This window comes from Labeo rohita, chromosome 15 (genome assembly GCF_022985175.1).
Source record: "Labeo rohita strain BAU-BD-2019 chromosome 15, IGBB_LRoh.1.0, whole genome shotgun sequence".
In the NCBI taxonomy this organism is placed as follows: domain Eukaryota; kingdom Metazoa; phylum Chordata; class Actinopteri; order Cypriniformes; family Cyprinidae; genus Labeo; species Labeo rohita.
This window is the reverse complement of record NC_066883.1, coordinates 35075018-35100556: the sequence shown is the minus strand read 5'-3', so window position 1 is coordinate 35100556 and position 25539 is coordinate 35075018. Positions and strand designations below refer to the sequence as shown.

The window sequence follows — 25539 nt, the reverse complement described above, 5'->3', positions numbered from 1 at the left end:
AGTCCATCTAGTTTTCCCACACATGCACCAGAGAAGGGAAATATTGACCTGCTTTCAATCCGGTAACATCCAAACGCCTAAATCAAGTTGCATTCAATCAATCTTCTCAGATCAATCAGTGCCCTTAATCAGGAACTACTGCTTGAGAACACAATAACGATAATGAACAATAATGGACACTGAATGCATGTTTTAATTATTACTGTCCAATTATTCTATTCTATTCTATTCTATTCTGTTAATTTCATTTTTACAGTTTTCAAAACAAATAACAATACAGGACAACATAATTTACACCAGAAGAACCACTAATATAAACCAATAACAAAAATAAATAAATAAATAAATAAAATTATATATATATATATATATTAAATATTAAATATAATATATAAATAAGTATTTAATGAATAAATATTCTAAATAAACTGATATTTATTCTTTTTTTTTTTTATTCTTAAAAAACAATTCAAGAAATATTTAAGATATATAAATAATAAATTATAGTTTTTATTATATACATAAAATGATAGAACAATATAGAACAATAAAACGATAGAATTATAAAAATGATAGACAGAACAATAACATAATAGAGCAACAGATAGAATGAGAAAATGATAGTGACTGAACGATAGATAGAACGATATGTAGAACAGAACGACAGACAGAACAATAGAAATATAGACAGACAGAACGATAGAACGACAGATAAAATGAGAGATAGAACGACAGAACGATAATTAGATAGAATGATAGAATGTTAGAGTGAGAACGATAGAATGATAGAATGATAGATAGAACAATAGATATATAGAACGATAGATATATAGAAAGAAAGAACAGTAGAACGGTAGATTAATAAAAATAATAGAATGATAAAATAATAGAGCAATAGGTAGAATGATAAAATGATAGGAGTGACAGAACAATAGAACGACAGACAGACAGACAGAACGAAAGATAGAACAATAAAACTATAGAATAGAATGCAAATAGATAGAGAGATACATAGACAGAACAACAGAATGATACAGTTTTTCTCAGTCGCTTTGGTGCATTTCTCACAACACTATTTACATTTGCACAACATTTACTTCAACCTCCACAACATTTAGTCATTTGTGCACATCATAGTAGCAGTTTCTCATTCCTTCCAACAAATTGCAAATGCTTTTGGACATGCATCAATTGCTTTCATACAACTCTCTGCTGTTTTATAACATTATCATTTGCTTATGTCATGTCAGTCAAAATTAACTAAACTTGTGAATGCTGAATAGTCATTCCATATAAAACTAATAGTCCTCATTTCATTGCTTGAGTCATTACATACAAAAATGTTGAACTAGTTGTCAAAATCTGTCAAGCAAATTTTATAAAAAATTTTAAATCTTTTTTTTCCTGAAAATGTCTTCTAAATTGAACAATTTCTGCAAATGTGCATGAATGATTTACATACCTATATGTTGTAGGTTCAGTTCCAATATGTACTGCAATATTGTTTACAATTGTGCACAGCTCTACCCAAAGGGAGTTTATGTTTGTTGTAAATAAGGGTGTATTTATTCGTTTGCACAATGCTTTGAATAAATTAGAATTGCAAAGAGCATATGAAGTAAAAATGTGAAACATACATATTCAGTGTCTTGTACTCAGATACCTCACTAAATACAGTAATGTCTAGCTTTACTGTAGTTTTCAAATGGCTGTGCAAATAGTATATAGTGCTGTCTTGAGCATTTTCAGGAAGTGTCACCAAAATCTGACTTTTTTTGCATAGGAAAAAATTTAGAGTAAACTGTCATAATGAAAACATGACAAAGCCATTTGACTATCTTGTTCATAAACAATGGTGTCAGGACTTTTCATCTTGATGACACTGACACTTTCATTGACATGAATACTTGCTTTTGAGGAATGAGCTATCCATTTTGAGCAAGTGACACGCTTTTGCAGGTTATCAACTAGGTTTTGCAGTTTGTACTAATTGTTTTGAGAAATGCATTAACTGTTGTGCAAATGTAAATAGTGTTGTGAGAAATGCACCAAAGCGACTGAGAAAAACTGTAATTAGATAGATAGATAGACAGAACGATAGATAGAATGACAGAACAATAATTAGATAGAATGATAGATTGAATGATAGAACGACAGAACGATAGATAGAAACGATAGAACGATAGATAGATAGATAGATGGATAGAACGACAGAACAATAATTAGAGCGATAGATAGATAGACAGACAGACAGACAGACAGACAGACAGACAGATAGACGGAACAATAGATAGAATGATAGATAGAATGATGGATAGAATGACAGAACGATAATTAGAATGACAGAACGATAGATAGATAGATAGATAGATAGATAGACAGATAGATAGATAAATAGATAGAACAATAGAACGATAGACAGAACGATAGATAGATCGATAGATAGACAGATATATAGATAGACAGACAGATAGATAGGTAGATAAATAGATAGAACGATAGACACAACGATAGATAGATTGATAGATAGATAGACAGATATATAGATAGACAGACAGATAGATAGGTAGATAGATAGAACGACAGACAGAACGATGGATAGATAGAACGATATACAGATCGATAGACAGACAGATAGATAGATAGATAACATATCTCTTACATATCTCAGATTCATGAATGCAGAATGAAACCACACCTAAATACCTGCACACTCTCTGAACTTCAGTCCTGCATTATTTATTCATATAAAAATATACACAGCATTCATGAAATCGATTCATTATTCATGTCATTTCCAAGAAGGTAATTCCAGAAATGTAACAGCTGGAGAGACTCAGTGTTTGTGTTTCTCTGTAGCAGCAGCACACTCACTCTGGTTTGAGAGCAGGTTTACTCAGCAGTTGGCGACTGTGTGGACTGATTACACTATCAATCTGCAGTCTGACTGTGGTTTGGCAAACACTGAGGAACTTTACAGACCCTCGACCTCCAGAGCAGCAGACCACTGAGCTTCACTACATGAGTCTGCATGACAGAACACTATTGACCTACTGAAACCTCAATGACCTACTGCATCATCATCTGGCAGACACTTTCACCCTCACTTTCTGAAAGAAATGAATACTTTTTTTTCAGCAAGGATGCATTAAATTGATCAATAGTGACGCAAGACATTCATAATGTTACAACAGATTTCTATTTCAAATAAATGCTGTTCTTTTGAACTTTTCATTCATCAAAGATTCCTGAAAACTAAAATGTATGATGGTTTTCACAATGTTTTCAACATTGATAATAATCAGAAATATTTCTTGAGCAGGAAATCAGCATATTAGAATGATTTCTGAAGAAGATTGAAGTAATGATGCTGAAAATTCATCTTTGATCACAGGAATAAATTACATTTTAGAATATATTAAAATAGAAAACAGTTATTTTAAATGCTAATAATATATCACAATATTACTGATTTTATTGTATTTTTGATCAAATAAATGCAGCCTTGGTGAGCATAAGAGACCTTTTTCAAAAATAAACACAAAACTTCATCTGTTTAATGATAAATACGTATCTGCTGATTAACCAAAACCACATAATTAACATGCTGCTGAAACTGCATAGCTGATTAAATACCAACCTAACCATGCAATAAACTTCAGCCTAAAAATCAGGACTGAAGATCTGTATTGGTAATAAATATATTGACTTCTTTCCTCAGTTGACACTGAGAGTGTGAGATTATAGATTGATACACGTTTCCTACCTAAGAAGGAAGAAAACTTAACATTCATCTTAATTATTGCACCAGTAAAGCTGTATGATTTTAACTCTAATGCTTGTATAAAATCTCAGTTGACATAAAAAGCCAGTGATTTTGAAGATTGCTGGATTTTATAGCATGTTACAGTGTATTGCAGGATACATTTCTTAAAAAAAAAAGAAATAAGTTCACCCAAAAGTGAACATTTATTCATCCTCAGGCCATTCGAGATGCAGATGATTTTGTTTCTTTATTAGATTTGGAGAAATAGCCTATAGCATCCCATCATTTGCTCACTAATGGATCCTCTGAAGTGAATGGGTGCCATCAGAATGAGAGTCCAAACAGCTGATAAAAATATAAGAATAATCCACACCACTCCAGTCCATCAGTTAACATCTTGAAAAGAGAAAAGTTGTGTGTTTGTAAGAAACAAATCCATCATTAAGACATTTTTAACTTTAAACCAATGAGTTTATAATCCATAATAACGCCATCTCCTGTTGTCTTCTCAAATCAAAATCCACCCACATATTTGCTTAGAACTGTTTTGGACTGTTTTCGCTTATAAATGTTGCTTGATCTGTGCATACTTCTCTCCTGATTCAGATGTTGTTTTTTTTTTTTTTTTTTTCACTGGAGAACACAACATTATGGATTATGGACTGAAGTCAAAAAAATGTCTTAATTATGGATTTATTTCTTACATACATGCTGGTTTTGGCTTTATAAAATGTTAACTGATGGACTGGAGTGGTGTGGATTACTTGTGGATTATTGTGATGTTCTTATCAGCTGTATGGACTCTTATTCTGACGGCACCCATTCACTACAGTGGATCCATTGGTGAGCAAGTAATATAATGCTGCATTTCTCCAAATCTGATGATGAAACAAACTCATCTACATCTTCGAAGGCCTGAGGGAGAGTACATTTTCAGCAAATCAAAATTTCTGGGCAAACTATTGCTGTACATTTCCTCAGTCACTGCAAGTACGTCAGAATTTCATTGTCCTGTACGATAAAAGCCAAACAGTGTGAAATTAAAGTTTCATCTTGTAGATGTAATGAAAGTATCACCACGCACATGTTTGTAGTATCACCCTGAGATTATATCAAGAAACTCTAGCGTATGGGAGAACTTACTGCTTTAATACGTATTAAAGATTCATTATGGATCAATTCAAGGCTCGTAATTAATTCCAGAGACAACAGATTGTCAAGAGTCCCGTAATTATTTGCTTTCCCTGTCCTTCTGTTATCAGTAGGATCCAAAACCCTTGTAAGCAATACACACAGCGTTAATTACTCCCACCTGGTGGAAACGCTATCTCCATAACCTTTTCCTAATGGCTGTGAGACCGATCGGCTCCCAGGTGTGTCGTTATAGATCAGGCTGAGATTAGAGAGAGAGAACCAGCAGAGCAGGATTAAGAAATGCAGGCGGGGGGTTCGTAGACCGACGAAGGGTTCGCGAACGCGCAACGATGCTCGGCCAATCAGGACGCAGAGCTCAGGAAAGACGGCACATTTCGTAGCGGTGCTGACTCGCCCAAAGCAGCCGAGCCAGGAAAAGTAGACGGATGTCAGCAGATCTCCCTCGCTCTCCATTCTCTTCGTCTGAGATCTCAGTGCTGGACTTGCAGAAAAGGGAGTTCATTCAATTTCACTGATTAATTGGTCCATTTTTCTTTCCTAATGTCTTTATGCATATTTTAAATGGACCTCCTGTCCAGACGCAACACTGGGATCAGAATGAAATACAGTAAGGGACAAAACTGATTCAAAAAAATGGCCCCTCAAAAAAAAAAATAATAATATATATTTTTTTTTTTTTTAATATATGGCTCATTCTATAATTAGGGGTACATTTAGAAAAACTGTTTCCCTTTCTCCCAAAAACCCAAACATGACCTTACATAGCAGCTTTGAAACAATCTATATTGTATAAAGTGCTGCATAAAAAAGGTGATCTGTAGGAATATGTGCATAAAATAGCATGTACTATTTGCTACTGTCCACCATGTTACCTTTACTGGGTAACACAGTTGACAGGTAACTTAGTTGACATTTTTAGTGTTTTGGGCCTATACTTGACATGGAAGCCTAGAGCTACTGAGCATATGGTATGTTTAGAAATATATTTTCATGAACAAAAGATATGTTTTAGTTAAATTGTCTTGTTAAAATTAGCAGCAATAATACTTGTGTAACACTGTTGACAGTCAATTCATCCACAGGTTTGCTAGTTTAACCAATATTAGGGGAAAGAGAGACAACATAACTTCTAGTGTTTCATCAATGTGCTTCTACAGGAAAAATCAGCATACTGCGCATACTTTTTGAAAAAAAGGGGGGGGGGCTCTAGTGGGTAACTTAGTTGACCATAGTTTTTCGGACACAAATAAAGCAAGTTATATCACAATAAAAACTATGAAATTTATTTATATTTGAGGTAATTTTCATGCTTAAATGCGTAGAATGAGCAGCTTTACAAAAGCGGACAGCTGAATACCAGGGTTGAATGTGATATGAAAATCATTTTCGAAAACAAAAGATGTGGCTTTTTCAACATATAGTAGTGTGATTGGGAAAAATATAATTGTGTACTAGAAAATTAAGCATCAGGGTGTTATATTGATGAAAATATATTAAAAATATACTTCACGGACATGAGATCTACCCACAATTATATATAGAAACATATATAAATATATATATATATATATATATATATATATATATACATAAATAATAATTATTAATTTTTTTGTTAATAAATGTTAAATTTAATACTTGTCATTTTTTTTAGTTTTTTTTTTTTTGACGTTTAATCAATATTAGCAGGAAAAATATACAATGCGCTTTTCAGAAATACCATCAGTTAACAGCAAGTCTTTAAGATATTGTGACATGAACTTCACTTCAGAATACAAAAGCAACTCATAAACAGTAATAACAAATAAATAAATAAATAAAAGAATAAACAAATAAACATTTAAAGAGGAAAAGAAAAAAATTTATAATTATTTTAGTATAATAATGCATAATCACATTACATATACAATTTAAAAAAATGAAATAATTAAATTACTAATATATATATATATATATATATATATATATATATATATATATATATATCAGTATGGTAGTATAAAACAATTAAATATTTATTAAAAGTGTAATATTTAGTTTTTATGATTATTACATGTAACAGCACAAAAATAAATTATTACATAATATAGTATTATTCATTATATTAATTTAATATAATAACTAATAAAAAAATAATATAACATCTATAACGTCTATAATTTGAGCAAAGCTTGTCTGAGAAAACAACAGTTGCTAAAGTACGATTGGTCAGAATGTTTTAAAGGCAGGTTTTTTTTTTGTTTTTTTTTTAAACAGCTCTGAAAATACTGTATGAGAAAAGAAAAACTCTCCTAACAAATGAAAAATCTGATACATCAAAATCTGAAGTTAAACAGTTGATTGCTATATAATCTAAAATGAAACCCAGCCTAATTTATGTAAAATGTATTGTAGCAATATAGTTTATTCAGTTATGATATGCTGATTTTACAGGCAACAGCTAAAATTGTTCAGATCAAATTTACTGTGACATATTTCACAAATGAACGGCATGAAGTGTTTTTATATGTTTGAAAAAAATGTCCCTAAAATCAATTTCTTGGGGCCAAATGTTGGCCATTAATAAAAAAGTAAATTTCTGACACTGTACAGAACGCATCGATCCGGTACATAAATCTCTTAAGAGACTGACAGGGGCGCTGTAGATGGATGGAGGAGTGAGTGACGTGAAGAAAGATGGAGGGATGATGTAAAGGGCAGACGAGGTGAGGGAGAACACAGAGAATGAAATATGAGGAAGATAAAGAAATGACATTACCATTTATTTCCACAGAGAGCCCTGATAAAGAAAAACAGAAGACGCTTTTCCATCCAGAAGAAATAAAAACAAATGGACACGGTCAGAGAAAGAGAAACTGAACAATTGATGAAACCAAACACAAATACAAATAAAACTAAATGCAAATGTGTAAAACTGTAAAGATACCAAGCTAACTACAGTCCATTTGTGAAAAAAAATAAAAATAAAATAAAAAATACACAAAAAAAAAAAATTCCAAGAAAGCCAAAGATGAAAGATCCAGTGAGACTGTATAACAGATGGGGCACAAACAGAAATGAAAAAATATATCAAGGCATCAGACAGAAACACAAATTGCATTTCCAAACACTGCTACCACAACAATGGATGATGGGGGAAAAATATCCAAGGCCTCCCAGGAGAGAGAAACACAGGCTCTAGTGTACTTGTATTATGTTTCTAAATTAATTCCCGTTGTACTCTTGTTTCATATTATTACTTTGCATTGCCCCTGATTTTTTTCCTTCATTTATTTGATTTATATGAATGCATTAGAGTAATTGTTACATTTAATAAAGTAATTGTTATTAACATAATGTCACAATTAAGAATATAAATAAATATCTACACATTATATACATATACATATTTATTGTACGGTTGTCAAACGATTAATCGCGATTAATCACATCCAAAATAAAAGTTTATGTTTACTCTGTATATGTATTATGTAGAAGATATACATATATGTATGTATGTGTGTGTGTATATATGTATATGTAATAAGTACACAATAAAAAAAATTATTTTGAATGCGATTCATCGCAATTGATCATTTGACAGCCCTAATTTATTTACACATAAAACTCATTATATATATCATGAGTGGGTGAAATGAATGAGTAAACAGATCAACATTTAAAAAAATAAAAAAAATAAATAAAAATCAAAGTTTTATGAATAAAACAATGAAAAAAATAAAAGTTTTAGGAAACAAGAAAACTACTTAATTGCACACACACAAAAACATGCATTTCACTCCAAAATAAAAAAGATAAATAAAAATTATATTCTGAGTAAACATATCAACACTTCAAAAAAGCATCTACTAATTAATTTTTTTGTAAGATATATGCATATAGAAAAAAATCAATACATGAAAACATTTACTTCATAGAAGTTTCTCATTAAGATTATAAATATTATAATATTATAGATGTTTTTTTTCCAAGAAAACAAAATGGATAATGCAGAAAAACAGCTTTTTTCTGCAGCAAATCAATGAATGATCAATAATGCGTCAATAAACGATGTTTAGCTTCAATAATCTTCCTGATGCCATTGTTGAACAGTGTTTGAAGTAATTGCTCTCTTGAGTGTCTTCTGTAAATTATCACACCTGGGAATCCCAGCAGATCAGAAAAAAAAAAAAAAAAAAAAAAAAGCACACAACCTTCGAGAGCAGCAATGGGTTCACCAAAATCACTGGAGGTTCCCCTAGTCTACTCTAAATGTGTCTGAGACCTGTCCTGGAAAAACATGATGTGACTTGTAGTTTTTGTCTTTACAAGTACTTTGCAAACACAGTGACATGTTGGACTTTGGGTTGGGGCAGAAGCAGAAGTCTGGGTTTTGAGGTATCACTCTGATGTGTGTGTGTGTGTGTGTGTGACCCCTGAGCTCTGGTTTGTGACGGGGAGCTCAGCTGAAGGCCATGTTTGACGATTCGGCTCAAATTCTGTCTTTTCTTTCCCTGTCACGAGCTGTCAGACCCAGAGAACATCAGCACGCCTCTGAACCTCTGCTCTAGCGGACTGAAAACCACAGACGGCCCTCACCAGGGATCTGTGTGTGTGTGTGAGCTCAAATCATGACTAAGCTACTAAAGTTTGCACAAAGAGAAAGTTGAGAATCGTGCACACAGAAAAACAAGCATTTTGCTCCAAAGTCAAGAAATAAACATAAAATTAAATTGTATTTAAAGAAAACACTTTCTTTAGTTACTCACATCTCAGTATTAGTTTAACTTGGAGTACCAAAATGACTAAAACCAATGTATAAAAAGTAATGAAAACTACTGAAGCCTGTTTCCACCACTGAATAGAATTTTTACTTTTTATCTCACAATTATGATTTTTTTTCTTGCAACTGCGAGTTTACATCTTGCAATACTGACATTTTTTCTCAGAATTGTGCGATATAAACTCACAGTTGTGAGTTATAAACTTAGAATTGCCAGACAAACTCTCCAACCTGAGAAATAAATTCAAAATTCTGAGAAATAAAGCCAGAATTTCAAGATATAAACTCACACTTCTGACTTTTCTCTCAGAACTGCAAGTCTATATCTTGCAATTGTGACTTTTTCTCTGATTTGCATGTTGGGAGACATACAATTGCGAGTTATTAAGTCAGAATTGTGAGATATAAACTCGCAACTCTGAGAAGTATTTTCTCCATATTTTGTCCTCTCAAAATTAGGACTTTATAACTCGCAATTGTGAGAAAAAAAAAGTCAGAATTAGAAGATACAAACTTGCATTTGCGAGAAAAAAAATCAGAAGTGTTTTATCTCGAAATTTTGACTTAATTTCTTGCAATTGTGAGTTTATATCGCACAAAGTCAGAATTGTGAAAACAAACTTGCAATTGAGAGAAAAAAAAGTTTTTATCTTGCAATAGGTTGTTTGCAATCACGTGATTCTGAGGACGCGCGAAATGCAGCTGGAGGGCAGGAAGTGATTTTTCTCTATAGAAATCAATAGCAGAATCTCAAAATGACTATGTTTTCAGTTGTTTATGGAAATCGGCAAAATCGATTTCATAATTTTTTTCGATTTCATAATAACTTACTGTACAGTTCAGCCGCAAGATGAGGTCATAACCTTGATAGAGGGTGACAGAGAGAGAAAGAGAGCAGGCCGTATCTTTAGCTTTGTCCCTGGAGAAGGCAGCCTCTCTCTGCTCTGTGTCCCTCACCTGCACTTCCTCTGTCTGACATTGCCTTTAGTGCTATAATAACCCATTTTTATTCTCCATTTTTTTTACGCTAGATTGCATGGTGTCCTTCTCCTCCGCCTCTCTCTCTTTACCTGTCAACACACCTCAGTGAGTCTGTCGTTACAGAGCGAAAGTGAATGAAAGATCGGTGATTCGAACAGCCTACTCTTTCTGTCTAGGTGCGGCCTTTACACTTCGCCAGATTGCGAGACACGTCGCCATCACAATCACAATCACAAATTCTCCTACCTCACTGTTCCGGGTCGTTCGGTTATTCTGACATTTCGGGTACATGCTGTTTTTATCTGCTCTGTAGGTGGTTGTGCTCAGACTCTGGAGGTGAAAGTTTGGGATCTGATGCATGAATCACAGCCAGAGTGATGGAATAGCAATTAATTTATCCCTAGGGCTACATGGTGTCTTTTTAAATGTTAATTTAAAAAATATTTTGTTACATTGTTGCATTACACTAATGAAAGTAACATTGTTACTTTTCTGAAATACCAAAAAACGTTTTTTTGCTCACCAAGGCTGCATTTATTGATTAAAAAAATACAGTAAAATCAGTAATATTGTGAAATATTATTACAATCTAAAATAACAGTTTTCTATTTGAATATACTATAAAATGTAATTTATTCCTGTGATCAAATCTGAATTTTCAGCACCAATACTCCAGTCTTCAGTGTCACATAATCTTTCAGAAATCATTGTAATATGCTGATTACAATGCTGCTTAAGAAAAAATTCTGATTATTATCAGTGTTAAAAAATCTTGTGCTGCTTAATATTTTTGTGAAAATGCGATCATTTGATGATCATGATTGTTTTTAATGTCACTTTTGATCAGTTTAATGCATCCTTGTTGAATAAAAATGAAAAAAATATGGTACTGACTCCAAGAATAGTAGTTTAAAGTAAGAAAAAAACAAAGTGTCTCAAATTCTTCTACCCATTAGAGAGCGAGAAAGAGTGAAGCAGCATGAGGTTCAAGCATGATGTTCACTCAAAACATCCTCAAGGTGAACGAACACGTCATTTCCCCATCGCAGTCAGCCTGACTGGACAGACCAAGGCTAATGGATCCATAACTGTGTACTTTCTTGCTTTCTCCTCCCCTGCTTTTCTATATTTACCGCACTCCATCGCACAAAAACAGAGAGGAGAGAGAGCGAGAGGACAGAGAAGAGACAGGTCATGCTCTTTGACTGTCGTCAGTCTGTAAAGAGTTAAACGTGAAGAGAGCTTCACAACACAACAGAAGCGCCGCACGCATTACTCTCGGCGAGGAGAGAACAAAACAAGAGAGGAAAACATGTGCGGCATGCTGTTTGAGCACGTGTCCAGGTCTTGCTCTGTCATAGTGACCATATGAAAGCCTACAGGCTTTATTTTCTGACCAGCATGATGAACAATGTGAGAGTGAGAATGAGAGAGAGAAATCATCACTCTGTCCAACCTCGAGATGACCCCTGCAGTGCGTGCTTTATATTATGACGGGACTTCCCATTGACTTCTGTTGATTTTTTTTTAACCAATTATGTTTGCAGTACCCTAAAACTAAAGCTATCTTTTATATAAAACTGTTTTTTTTTTTAATTATAAGTAGTACTAGTAGTCCTTGCACAGGCAAAACCCACCATCATGAGTGCTCAAGTGCTCCATATGGTTTGTTATACAGTTGCCAGGGTGTTGATTATGATGGATGATGAATGTAATGTAATAATTTTGCACAAAAATGAAAACGCAAAATAACCATTTAATTCTTGATATGACAACTGGAAGCTACACACTGAATAATGCAATGCAGTTACCTATTTAACTAATATTTATAATAGCATAAATTGCACTCTAGTTTAACATATTTGTATATTTTACAGGGGATGGATGGATGGAACAACAGACAGAATAACAGAATGATACATAGAATGATAGATGGATGGATGGATGACACAGAACAAAGGATGGATGATGGATGGATGGAATGACAGACAATGACAGAATGATACATAAAATGATGGATGGATGGATGGATGGATGGATGGACAGATTGACAGATGGATGGGTGGAATGACAGACATAATGACAATGATACATAGAATGACAGAATACACAGAATGATGGATGATGACAAATAGGATGGATGATGGATGGATGGACGATAGATGGAACAACAGACAGAATGACAGAATGATACATAGAATGACAGAATACATAGAATGATGGATGGATGGATGGATGGATGTCAAATGGATAGAACAAAGGATGGATGGATGGATGGATGGATGACAAATAGATAGAACAAAGGAAGAATGATAGATGGATGGATGGATAGAGGGACAGATGGAGTGATGGATGGATGGATAGATGGAACAACACACATAATGACAGAATGATACATAGAACGATGGATAGATGGATGGATGGCTGGACAGATAGATAAAACAAAGCATGGATGATGGATAGATGATAGAGAGAACTAATGGATGGATGGACAGAACGAGAGACATAATGACAGAACAATGGATTGATGGTTGGATGGATAGATAGATGGTCATATGGATGGATGGATAGATGGAATTAATTGATGAATGGAGGACAAATAGATAAAACAAAGGATGGATGACAGATGGATGGATGGAAGGATGGATGACAGATAGAACAAAGGATGGATGATGGATGGAGCAACAGAGAGAGAGAGAGAGATCGACAAATGGATACAAAAATGGATGGATGGATGGATGGAATGACAGACATAACTGACAGAACAATATGTGATAGATAGATAGATAGATAGATAGATAGATAGATAGATAGATAGATAAACAAAGCTACGCACAGATGGACAGACCGAAAGACAGATGGAGAGATACATAGTGATCGTGTTGTCAAGTCTGTTTTTCTCACAGAATTGGACTGCATTTGCAATGTTGCTGCAGCCAATTAGGCTAGTTTTGGACTAGTTTTGAATAGCAATTGGGCTGGTTTTGATTTGCAGACCTGGCAACCCTGATTTCATATAGTTTGCTATGCAGTTGCTTGATGGTCTCTTATTGGATTAATTCAAAAGAGTCCATGCCCAGCTCTAAATATGCCCTACTTACCATTTATTGGTAACCTATTGGACTTTCTCTCACTTAAGTTTTATCACTTATAACAGAACACCTCTCCTCAACACAACGCAGAACAACGACAGCAAACCCTCACCCATACACAAACACACAGGACTGTGCCCACCCACTATATGCAATACTAATTTCACTTCGCTGGAATCAAAACTAACTGGTGTTGATGCGGTAATCTTGCATCCTGTGGGAGTCCAGCCCAAATCGGAATCACTAATCTCAAAAAGAACCTTGCTGGCATCCTCTGGCCTGAAGCAGCATCCGTTCTGTCAAAGTTAAACATGTTTATCAGCAAGTTTTGTTCACGATCTGGAATGGCTCAGCTTTCTCCTCCTGGCCCCTAATTTCGCAGGTCACTGCTCTGGATTATTAGCCTTCCGGACGCTTCCATCTTCCCTGAACCAGCAAATCTGTTGAGTTTGGTTGAGAGATGCGAGGAGTGGAAGGGGGACACAATGATCTCAGAAGAAGAGAGAGAGGAGCCCCCGTCATGACGACAGATGAATCTGCCAACTGCACGACACCTGCTCCCACAGCGATGGGCTGGTGGCCAATGAGAGCGAGTGGGTGGGCACAGCGGGGTCCTGGCTGACTGTACGCATGCATATGTATGAGTGTGTATAGTGCCTCCCGTCCCAGCAGGCCCGTGAGTCTGTTCCTGTTCTCCATTCTGGTGGTGCACAAAATTACCAAGCACATGCCAGGTAATAAGGTAAAGGGACGGGATGTTGTGGTGAAGTACAGGAGCAGAGATTTTACAGGCATTTCTATGCTTATTTCTAGCTCAACATAATTCTATATTTTGTAATCTCAAGCGCATAGCGCTGAAACCCTATTCTGATTGTTAGAATGGTCATAGATCATTGATCTCCACGTAAAACTGATAGTGCAGAGAAAACCGTAAGTCGTAGAGACTTGAATCTTCGAGGGATGGTAGTACTCACACCACCTACAATTTGACCAAGTAAAATGGTCAAATGGACCTTTTAGTAAAATGCCTATAACTCCAGAACGGACTGAGATATTTTTGCCAAACTCAGAACACTTATGTAAGAACTCAATCTGAGGTCAAAGGACAAAAATCGCACTCCTATGGCCACTTGGTGGCACTATTATAGGAAAAAAAACATAAGAACTGTGCAACCATTGGTCATTTCAACATGAAAATCGGTGTGCACGGTCTTGGTTCAAAGTGCCACAAGTGTTTATAAGGACATTTGCATATCCCAAAAAACATGGCTGCCTTTGGCCAATGACGTTTGAGCACCTGTTAGACAAGGTTTACAGATGCCAATCGGAACAAAACTTGGTGGGCCTGTGCGACATACGGTCCCAAAGGTCTGAGAGATATTTGAAAGAAACAGGCCACTGGGGGGGCGATATCGCATTTTCCAAGGGCATAAACGATTGTACATTGTGAGGTTTTTCGCACATACATGCGTTATTCGTATTATGCGATACAACTCCTCATTCCGGACAACTTTGCCTCTAGAACCACTGCTGTCAATCAAATCAATTGTTAAATGATTAAGAAGATGTCAAAAACCTACTTTTGTGAACTAGTCCTAGGTTTTTTGCTCAGTCTAGAAAAACAACACTGTAGTATAATTCTCTAGAGTCTCTAGGTCAATAATTATCTAAATTTCCAAATGTTGAAATTTACCCTTTGGGAGGCTACAATGGGGTCATCTAGAATAGGGGCCTCTCTAAATTTACCCAAAATCCTATAAAGCCTATAGGAAAACTCAAAACTTCACGAAACCTGGTGAGCACATGAGACAGGTGATATTAAACAAGCATTCAATGTTTTAAGGAGATCGGACTACAGCTGGTGCTATAACAGTTAAAAAGGACTCAAAAACACTGTATTTTTACAGTAAATGACCTGGATTTGGCAAATATGTTTGTTTTAATCATTAATTTAGGTGGGTACAGTCTTGCTAAATAATATGTATGTATTTTTCCCTATATGCTTAAATGCCTTAAGCGCTTGAACCCCTGCTATATTTTCTTTGTAATTATTTGTTAAATTTGCCAAAAATCTCCGAGTGAAATATTATAGATAGATAGCTAGATAGATAGATACCTTCTTATAATGGTAAAATTATTAGAACAATCATTTGTACACTCATTTGGGAAATAAACATGAGGAGCGTCAACGCAGTGGAGCTTGAAATTTTACACTGAAGCATTCGCTTTGCTTTCATTCAGTAGGAATTGCTTTAGGGTAGAGTATGTCGTCTACACACACATACACACACTCAGAGCGTGCAGAAGAGGAATTCCTCGGTGTGTGTGTGTGTGTTTGTGTGAACACTGCAGCAGTTACTGACTTAAACTCTCACTCACGTCTCAATGCTGAACGCACACACAGAGCATTAACTAGCAGTCAGCCATTGCAGTCTGGCATCCTGTCTTACAGTCCTGGGACAATTTTATTTGCGATAGTGCAGTCAAGCAGGAAAACAAGAGAATGAAGAAATCGGAGGAGAGGAGAGGAGAGGATGTTCCATTCTCAAAACGAGGCGATAAGAATACGATTAGAATGTAAATCAGCTCAAGACACACATGCTCTGCTTCCATGTCTGAGCATCACATGCACATCTTCAGAGGATTCAAACACTGATGTACATGAGGGGAATACAGGAGAAGCTCTTGGCTTGCCCTCTACCTTTTCCTAACATACTGTGTTTGCATGCTTGGATGGCATGTTTTCTGAAACATCGTAGTAATTTCATATTCAATGACTCTAGAGATGCCTCAAAATTTTTCTCAATGCCTCGTAACTCTGTCATATTGATCTATAAATCAAGAGGCAAGCAGGCATATGCATGACAAGCTGTTGATTAATTAGAGGAATTTGTGGCCATGTTTGGAATATCATACCATACACATTTGCAGTATGATGTAAGTACCATGGTTTTCACCCCTTTTTTAATTGAGGATAACTTCTAGCTGATAAAATACTGTAGCTGAATACAACTATAGAAAAATGCATGTTTGCTATAGAAATGACCATTAATATTTAAAATCTCCCATTAAATTTCCCAGGCTTGGAAATCAGAGATGCCATGATATGCATAAAATTCCTAAACTAATTAATTTGGTAAACAGTGGGATGACCTCAGGTAAATTGGGTCATTTTTGCCATTAAGATGACTGGGAAATAAATGTCCCAATTATCCTGAATTAACCTATGATTAATAAACTAGAACTATGCCTAATATTAACAGAGTCTGTGATTTTTCCCTTTATGGCTCATTATAGTGTTTTCACGACACATCATCAATTGGCCAAACTGGCGGCACTGAACGTAAACAATGCAAACCGGATGGAGCTCGCATATTTTGCTGATTATTGCTGGTGAAATGGTCAATTATTGTCATGTTTTAGGCTGTGCTAATCGGTCAGACTGGGAAAAACATTTGGAGTACTAAAAAGCACTATAAAGTTAACAAATTAAGGAGAAGAGTGCAAAAAACTGAGGAACAAAATGTGTTTGTGGTTGGCCAAACTGAACAAGGATTTTCAGGTCAAGATTCTTTTCAACATTCATGTTTCCAGTCAGACAGGTGAAATAGTATGCTAATATCTTAATTAATACTGCTTTTATGTATCTTTACCACCTACTAACTTTATTTTGTCAAAATTCTGCACCCTTTCCTGGTTACCAAGTCCTTCTCTATGATTTAGCAGCTTCCACACGTTTTTTCCATAGTTTAGACAGCATAAATTAGCATAAGAATGTATTCAGTAGTACATTTACCGTGCAATCCATGCTGTTGTTTACATCCGAGTATTGGCGATATGGTTGCGCATCTGGATAACTGACCAAATCGTAAGTGCAACCCTGTATTTAAAATCCAAAAACATTTACGAAGTGGTATAAGAATGTCACTGGCTCAAGAGAAAGCGCAACATAGTGACTTAATGCCGGTTTCAAACTTTTTACCATTGCATCTCGCACCTTACGTCACATTTTAATGGTACTGCAATTTCGCCATTTTGCTTACCTCGCTGACACGCCCTCTCCACACATCAGCCAACCCGATGTCAGCAAAAACCAATGCGCAAAATAATTAACAGGCAGAGGGCGTTTCTCATTAGCTACGAAAAGCGCGGGCCGCTCCCCAAACTCCCTCGGCTGTTTACAGAGTCCCGTACTGTCACAGAGACAGGTGTGATTTCTTATAACGCAGAATAAATGAATGCCTGTCAGGTAATGCTGCCATTTAATGTGTAGTATTAAAAATGCATCGCGCTCTTAGAAAACAGTACGCTACTATTCCATTCTAAACAAACCCTGAATGCTCGTTTTAAAGGGGAGGGGAGGAAAAGGGAACCTCCATCTGCAGAAAAACCGAGGAAACCCCGCCTGCACGGTGCATCCCCATCAGGTCCCGAGCAATAAAGTGCCCGTTATCACATCCCTGACATTTAGACCGTTTAAACCCGCAATCCAACACAATGTTTCATAATATCAGATTCAACAAATGAAACGATGATATGAAGGTCACACAGTGAGCGTTCAGTTTATGTAACCAAACATTTACAGCCATCTAAATACGTTGCTTTGTGATGGATTTAAGACAGATTACGGAAGCTGAAAGATGAAAGTCGACCCCTATGCGAACCGCTTTCATTTAAAGCGTTCACACTGACACAAAGAAACAAACAAGTGGCCACAGACACCAAAGGGAAGCCCACATGAGTGTAAATATGCAACCGACTATATAATAGACATAAATGACTATAACAGTTCTGCAGCAGTCATACAGGTTATATACATGCGCAAATAATAAACATATATCCTAAAATCCTTTATAAACGTGTGAGAATCTTGTGAATCAACACAAAAGCGCGCACTAACAATAGTTCAACTATAACACAAAATACATTAGAATTCTGCATGTTATTTAAGCCACAAAGGACCATGTTCAGACATTCAAAAGCAAAGTAAGTTCATGTTATTCCATTACACCTGTTCTTTCACTCATGCTCGTTTACTTTTCAATCCCAAACAGAAGTAAGCATTATCATACTGATGCATAACGCATCTCAAATTAAGCCACATTTCACAAACCAGTTTGTTAATGGGACAAGTTGTGGATGAACGCATTTCAATCGTGTTTGATATGTTGTCATACCTTGTATCCTAGTTTGCTGTGTTGTTCAAGGCAGGCGTGGCTGCGAAGCGCATGTTGCTGTTGGGTAATTCATTGAAAACTGCTCCGCTTGTGCTGATATGTGTGTCTCTCTCTCTGCGGTTTTACTCTGTTGTATTTCACTCTCTCGTGTGGTGGAAATACTCTCGAGCGCTCACTCCACGCAGCCTGGCGCGTCCTGGGTGGGGAGGGTGGTACGCGAACGCGCAGGCAACTGAACGCGAGAGCGCGCATTGTTTCATCTGAAAGGTGACAGACATGATTGAAAATAATGAAGTCAACTGACATGTATACTGGCGAAGTTTACTCTATCTATCTATCTATCTATCTATCTATCTATCTGCAGTATGTGCTTCTTCAAGCACTCATACAACCCATTGAAATGAACATTATGAAATGTTACGATATTAGAGACCATAATTTTCTCAACTGTAGCCTATATTCAATAATGGAAATGAAAAAGAAATTCTGATATCTGCTTATAAGCATTCTGGTTAAGGATTTGCTTTAAAGCCAGAACAACCTTTACTGTATATGAAAGCCATAAAGCGTGACTGTTATAAATGACAAGTTAGATTTGGTAGATACAGGAAATAGTATTGCATTTCACCATCGCTACTGTACAGTCACTTATACATGTGTAATTTGTGTTACAATCCTGTATGTGTTTCTATCTTGTGCCAGACACAGAAGACAATATTTTGAAATTTGTGACCCTGGACCACAAAACCATAATTTTTGAAACTGAGATTTATACATAATCTGAAATCTGAATAAATAAGCTTTCCATTGATGTATGGTTATTAGGATAGGACAATATTTGGCCAAGATACAACTATTTGAAAATCTGAGGCTGCAAAAAAAAAAAAAAAAATCAAAATACTGATATATCGCTTTTAAAGTTGTCAAAACTAAGTTCTAATCAATGCATATTACCAATCGAAAATTACTTTTTGATATATTTATGGTAGGAAATTTACTAAATATCTTCATGGAACATAATCTTTACTTCATATCCTAATTATTTATGGCATAAAGAAAAAAACTGATAATTCTGACCCAATGTATTTTTGGCTATTGCTACAAATATGTCCATGCTATTTAAGACTGGTTTTATGGTCCAGGGTCACATATGTATAATGCATCATCAGTGGAGTTCCGTGTTCCTCAAAATATAATTTTGTGTTCTGCAGAAAAAAAAGTCACATGACATGATGGAAAATAATTGGTTACATTTTAATTTCAAGGTCAAATAATTCTTTAAGTTGCACTGAAAAAGCACGTAGGACTAATTTGTAATCATTTAGCACAGACCTAATTGTTAATTTTTATTTCATTAATTTCCTGATACATCAATACTAACATCTCCAGCTCCTACCACATTCTGTAAAATTCTGTTCAATTATTTGAAAAGTCAATAGCGCCCTCTGCTGGTTATAATGAAAACATGCAGTAGTGGTGTATCGCAGGGCAATAAAACATACAACAAACATAGCCTACTTAATAAGTATTTCATGCATAGTTTGCATATATGTATCTTTCTTCCCAAAATGGTCTCTATTAGTGACCCTGGACCAAAAAAACAGTCATAAGTAGCATGAGTAGACCTATATTTGTAGCAATATCCAACAATATATTGTATAGGTAAAAATGATCGATTTTTCTTTTATGCCAAAAATCATTAGGATATAAATAAAGATCATGTTCCATGAAGATATTTGTAAACTTCCTACCGTAAACACGTCTTAATTTTTGAATAGTAATATGCCTTGTTAAGAACTTCATTTGGACAACTTTAAAGGCGATTTTCTCAATATTTTTATTTTAATTTATTTATTTATTTATCTATGCATGCTCACTTAGACTTCAGATTTTCAAATAGTTATATCTTGGCCTAATATTGTCCTATCCTAACAAACCTACATCAACGCAAAGCTTATTTAATAAGCTTTAAGATTTTGTATAAATATCAAATTAAAAAAACTGACTCTTATGACTGGTTTTGAGGTCAAGGGCCACATTTTGTTAAGATTTAAAGTCCTAAGGCTGATCATTTCAGTAATAGAAGAGTTAGTAACAGAATGATAGTTTAAAGTCAGATCAGAAATGTCATTAGATATGCGATTTATTAGGTGTCTTTACAAAACCAGAAAGCGTTTGAGACTTTTTATTTAGAAACATTGTTTTTATTTTATATTATTTTGTATTTGACAAAGTCAATAACTTATTGTGTAGATTGCCATCACACACATGCACAGCAACAGATATTACACTAAAAGGCCACGGTCAAATCTTTATTTTCCATTTCATAAAAATTTTAACAGACGAAACATTGTTTAAGGAAGTGTGAAGTCCCACAGGTGCTTACCTAAACCTTAGTGTAAAATACACATTAGATCGTGTAAATGTGTTAAAGTACACAATCTTACGACTACTGAGCCTCTTTTCTTCCGATTTTACTAGAGAATCTTGCAAATACAAAATCGAGGAAATGAGAAAACGATAGGATAACTGCCAAACCCCTTTTACTTACAGCCAATCAGATACTCTTCTGGGCACGTTGCGTACTTAATAATTCATAAGCCAAGGATCCGCTGGTGTAGCGTTTCTATGCTCGCTGTTCGTCCTTGAAGGAGCAGGATTACTATCGAATGTTTTAATCTTCATCGGTGTGTATTTTTAAGAAGTGTCAATATCGCTTTAGTCTAATACATCATATACACGTTGACTGAAAAAAGCCCTCTAACCAGGGGCGTTTCTAGGATTTTAAAACATCTGGGGCTGACGCCAAAACATCAGGGGCTAGTGGTGTTGGGTGGGTCATGCTCACATAAGATTTTCTTAGACACAGGTGGTTGAACGTGGATGGGGTACGGGGCATTAAACTGAAGGTTAAAGACTATGTCACACTATGAACAATAGTAAATAGTAATCACTGCAAATAGCAAACATATCAAAGTATTATAACAAAATTATAAATTTACAAAAATATGTTAGACAAATAAAATAATAAATTTGAAGATGTATTTATAACTGTAGCAAATATGCATGCAAAATTATTTATGCCCTATTTTTTTCCCCAAATTTCGTTTCGTAATTAATTAAAACCATGAATCTTATACAATTTACCTTCAATTTTGAATTTCAATTTATCAAAAGTTAAGAAAAAAAAATACATGTTTAGGACCCCATGAAATGTTTTTTTTTTTTTTCACCTTACGTTTTAGTGTTACCAAATATGTTTTAGCATGTCTGTTTATTTGAATGCATAAAAACAACTTTTATTTATTTTTACATTTATTTATTTATTTTAAATTTTAAGTTCTGTGTTGTGTATTTTTCTGGTTATCAAATGAAGGTATAAAATATTAAATAAATTGATCTTCTAATGAAAATGATATTTTATTTTTAACAAATAAAGGGGATTTACTATTCAAATTTACAACATGGAAGAAATATTGTGGAAAAAATTGTAGAAATTTTTATTAATTAATAGTAATAGTCGTAGTAGTTGTTGTAGTACATTACTGAATGGTTAATAAAGTTAAACCGAACTTTTTTTTTTTGACAATTGCCGTGAATACCTGTAAATTTCTCTGTGTATATTTGGCGCTTGTTTTACTCAAATGAAACAGTGAAATGCTCATGAAGTGACTCTCAGAGCAGTTCTGGAGATGTTGTTAATGTATTTATGTCCTCATTTAGTGAAACGGCAGATGCTGAAATCACTGCGAGCGTCACACGCGCATCAGCATTACATGTAAAGAAACCGCGCGTCCGCCCCGTTCATTCACGAAAAAGACACACAGAACATGCAGGATTCAGATTTATATTTAAATAGTCTTTTGCGGCATAATATTTACAGATACTAGTCCATATCGCGACTTGATTTAAGTGTAATGACCAACTTTTGATTCATTCATTCAAACTTTGACAAATTCCGTGGAAATCATAGAGTTATACAAAAAAAAAAACAAACAAAACAAAAAAAACATTCGGGGCTGATTAGCCCTAGCGACGCCCCTGCCTCTAACGCTGAAAATGGTTTCAACCATGTTGATGTCAATACAAGCCAAAAGTGAAAGTAACAGTTAGAAGCCATTTTTCCTCAAAATAACTGCGTCACGTCATTATACCACAAAAAGTGAGTATCAGAAGTCATTTCTGCTACACAAAAGCTAGCGTGATAACTATATTTAGTAGATAAACAGTATTTGTAATATGTAAAAGGCCTGTGTCAAATAAAGTCGACGCAAAAGCAGCTGTACTGTAGGTCGAGTGCGGGGTTTGATGTTAGCGCGCCTTAATATTATAACCAAAATTACGAACCACTTTTTCTGGTATTGTTGTACTGTATCGTTTAGACTATTATTTTGACTCGTTTACCATTTGTTGTTTTTGTTGTTTTTCAATCGAATGTTGCTGACGCAATCTATGTCCTCACCCACCGCAATCCTAATGAAATTAATCATCGTGAAAAATCGAAAAATAAGAATCCTTTAAAGTAAAATAAATAAAATAATATAATATAAAAATTAAGCAATATGTTATAACTAAAACAATAACATTTTAACCCATTATAACAGCACATAAAATATAGTACACAGCAGTAGTAGGCCTACACACACTGTTTTCTCTAAAAAAAAAACAAAAACAAAACAAAAACAAACAAAAAATCCCTCGGGGTGTGACTACTTCTCAAATTACAGCTGGTAAAGCCAAAGCAAAATGGATCATACCAAGTAAGCCCTAGTGGTGGGGGAGCAAGAAAAGATGAGTCAAAATCAGGAAATGGTAGATACTATTTGTGAACATCTTTGCTCAGTTAGTCATAAGTGAATCTGACTTGTTCAAGAACATATTTATAGCTTTAACCCATGCCTTTTGTCTTTGGTGTTTACACAAAAACGCTTAACACTTACATAATATGGTGTGTTCTGACTAAATTCAGTTTACTCAATAGAGCTCGGGAGTTTACGTCACTGCGCATTGCATTCTAGGTAGTCGCCGCCATGTTATAGGACACGCTAAATAGCGTACAATGACAATACATACTAATCACTAGAGGAAAAAACGACTGTATTTGCGTTAATAATTTTAAGAGCTACTTGCACTTGCGTAGAATAAATGTACTAATATTTGAATCCATTGCGTTCATTTGAGCACTCAGTCGTGTGGCCAGAACACGACACACACACACTCACAGAAATCACACGGCCACCTTCTGCTGTACCACACACAAGGACCGAATTAATTTCTCTTTTGCAGTTTTTAATAACTAGGTGGCACTGATATATCTGCCCGATAAAATAAACACACTATAGGTTGATCTCAGTCAGTTGATCATGTAAGTGAACCACCGCTCTGCACATTTCTGTTCAAAAGTAAGTGCCCTGCGAACTCAAAATATTCCGCCCTGTTATTACAGTTCAAAGACAGCGTATATGTTTCCTTCAATGAGCATTAACGTGTGCAAGACATGAATTTAAATGGCATTTATTTACAGGGGTATATTGTGTCACACTTCTCTAAGTTTCGTCTGTGTGTGAAGACTATGCAGGCGGTGGTGTAGCGTAAATTAATTAATGAATATTCCTAAGTAAACTTACACTGATTTCCAGTGCTCAGGGAGTGAGGAGCAATGAACATTGTTTAGGGACCATGTTAATCGCAACACAGTTCAGTCATGGACTAGCTGGTTATCTGAATCAGGTTAAATAAGAGAGCCATGCAATGCAGAGCGACGGTACGTGAGGAATGGAATTGAGAAACACTGATGCATTTAATCATATGTCATATCGCCCTAATTTCATTGAGGGATAAAGTTCAATAAGTTTTACTGGACTTAAATTGAACAAATACACGATTTCTTACAAAGAGCTGCTAAACAGTACCGTTTAATCACATGAGTTGCTTTATGAACAAGGACAGCGATCGCAATGAGCCATATCACAAATAAAATTAAATTTCCAAACGTGTTATTCATAGCGTGAGCACTTACAAATTCAAGTGGATCGGAAATTGTAAAACTGTAATAAATAATAGATACAAACGACAAAGCCAGATTTTTAAGCTGTTTATTTTCATTGAGCTGCTTTCGCCATTGTGTTGTTTTAAGATGAAAATCATAAAATTGCGCTTCATTTTAGATCCGTTCTCCACTCCGCTCATGACAGCAGATATAGCAATTCATGTCACGGCAAGCGTTCTCCATTCTAATGTGTTTTTAAATAAACAACATAAATTTTAACATCTACCTCCACTATTTCTCAGTCTAGACTGTAGCGTCCGTGTCCGAATGTCCCAGAATGCCGTGCGTTGCTGACGTCAAACTCCATTCTCTATAGCAATATAAATACATCCAGGTTCATAACATTACTGTGATAGTGTTTAATGTGTCTGAATCAGTGTTTCTGTTGTTTCTAGTCAGAGGCAGACCAGAGGAGATCAGACAAAACCAGTGTAGCTCCATGAGGACAGTATGAGTCGAGTACAAAAAACCAAAGATGAAGATTTTTCTCCCGGACACAGGTACTCTCATTAAAGACATTATGAAATCAAAAGTTAACATTTTTACTTTGGTAATAC

At 35.1% G+C, this 25539-nt stretch overlaps 1 protein-coding gene and 1 pseudogene across 2 annotated transcripts in view; one reads left to right on the top strand and one right to left on the bottom strand.

Annotated features, from left to right (window-relative positions):
- The window catches only part of slc8a2b (solute carrier family 8 member 2b), a 113187-nt gene extending 94091 nt beyond the window's left edge, over nt 1-19096 (bottom strand). For both annotated transcript variants that reach the window (XM_051128943.1, XM_051128944.1), the window contains exon 1: nt 18934-19096. The gene's annotated coding sequence lies outside the window, so the exon portion shown is untranslated. The remainder of the gene's footprint in view (nt 1-18933) is intronic.
- A 3899-nt stretch (nt 19097-22995) lies between these two features.
- The window catches only part of LOC127177017 (NACHT, LRR and PYD domains-containing protein 12-like), a 54511-nt pseudogene continuing 51967 nt past the window's right edge, over nt 22996-25539 (top strand).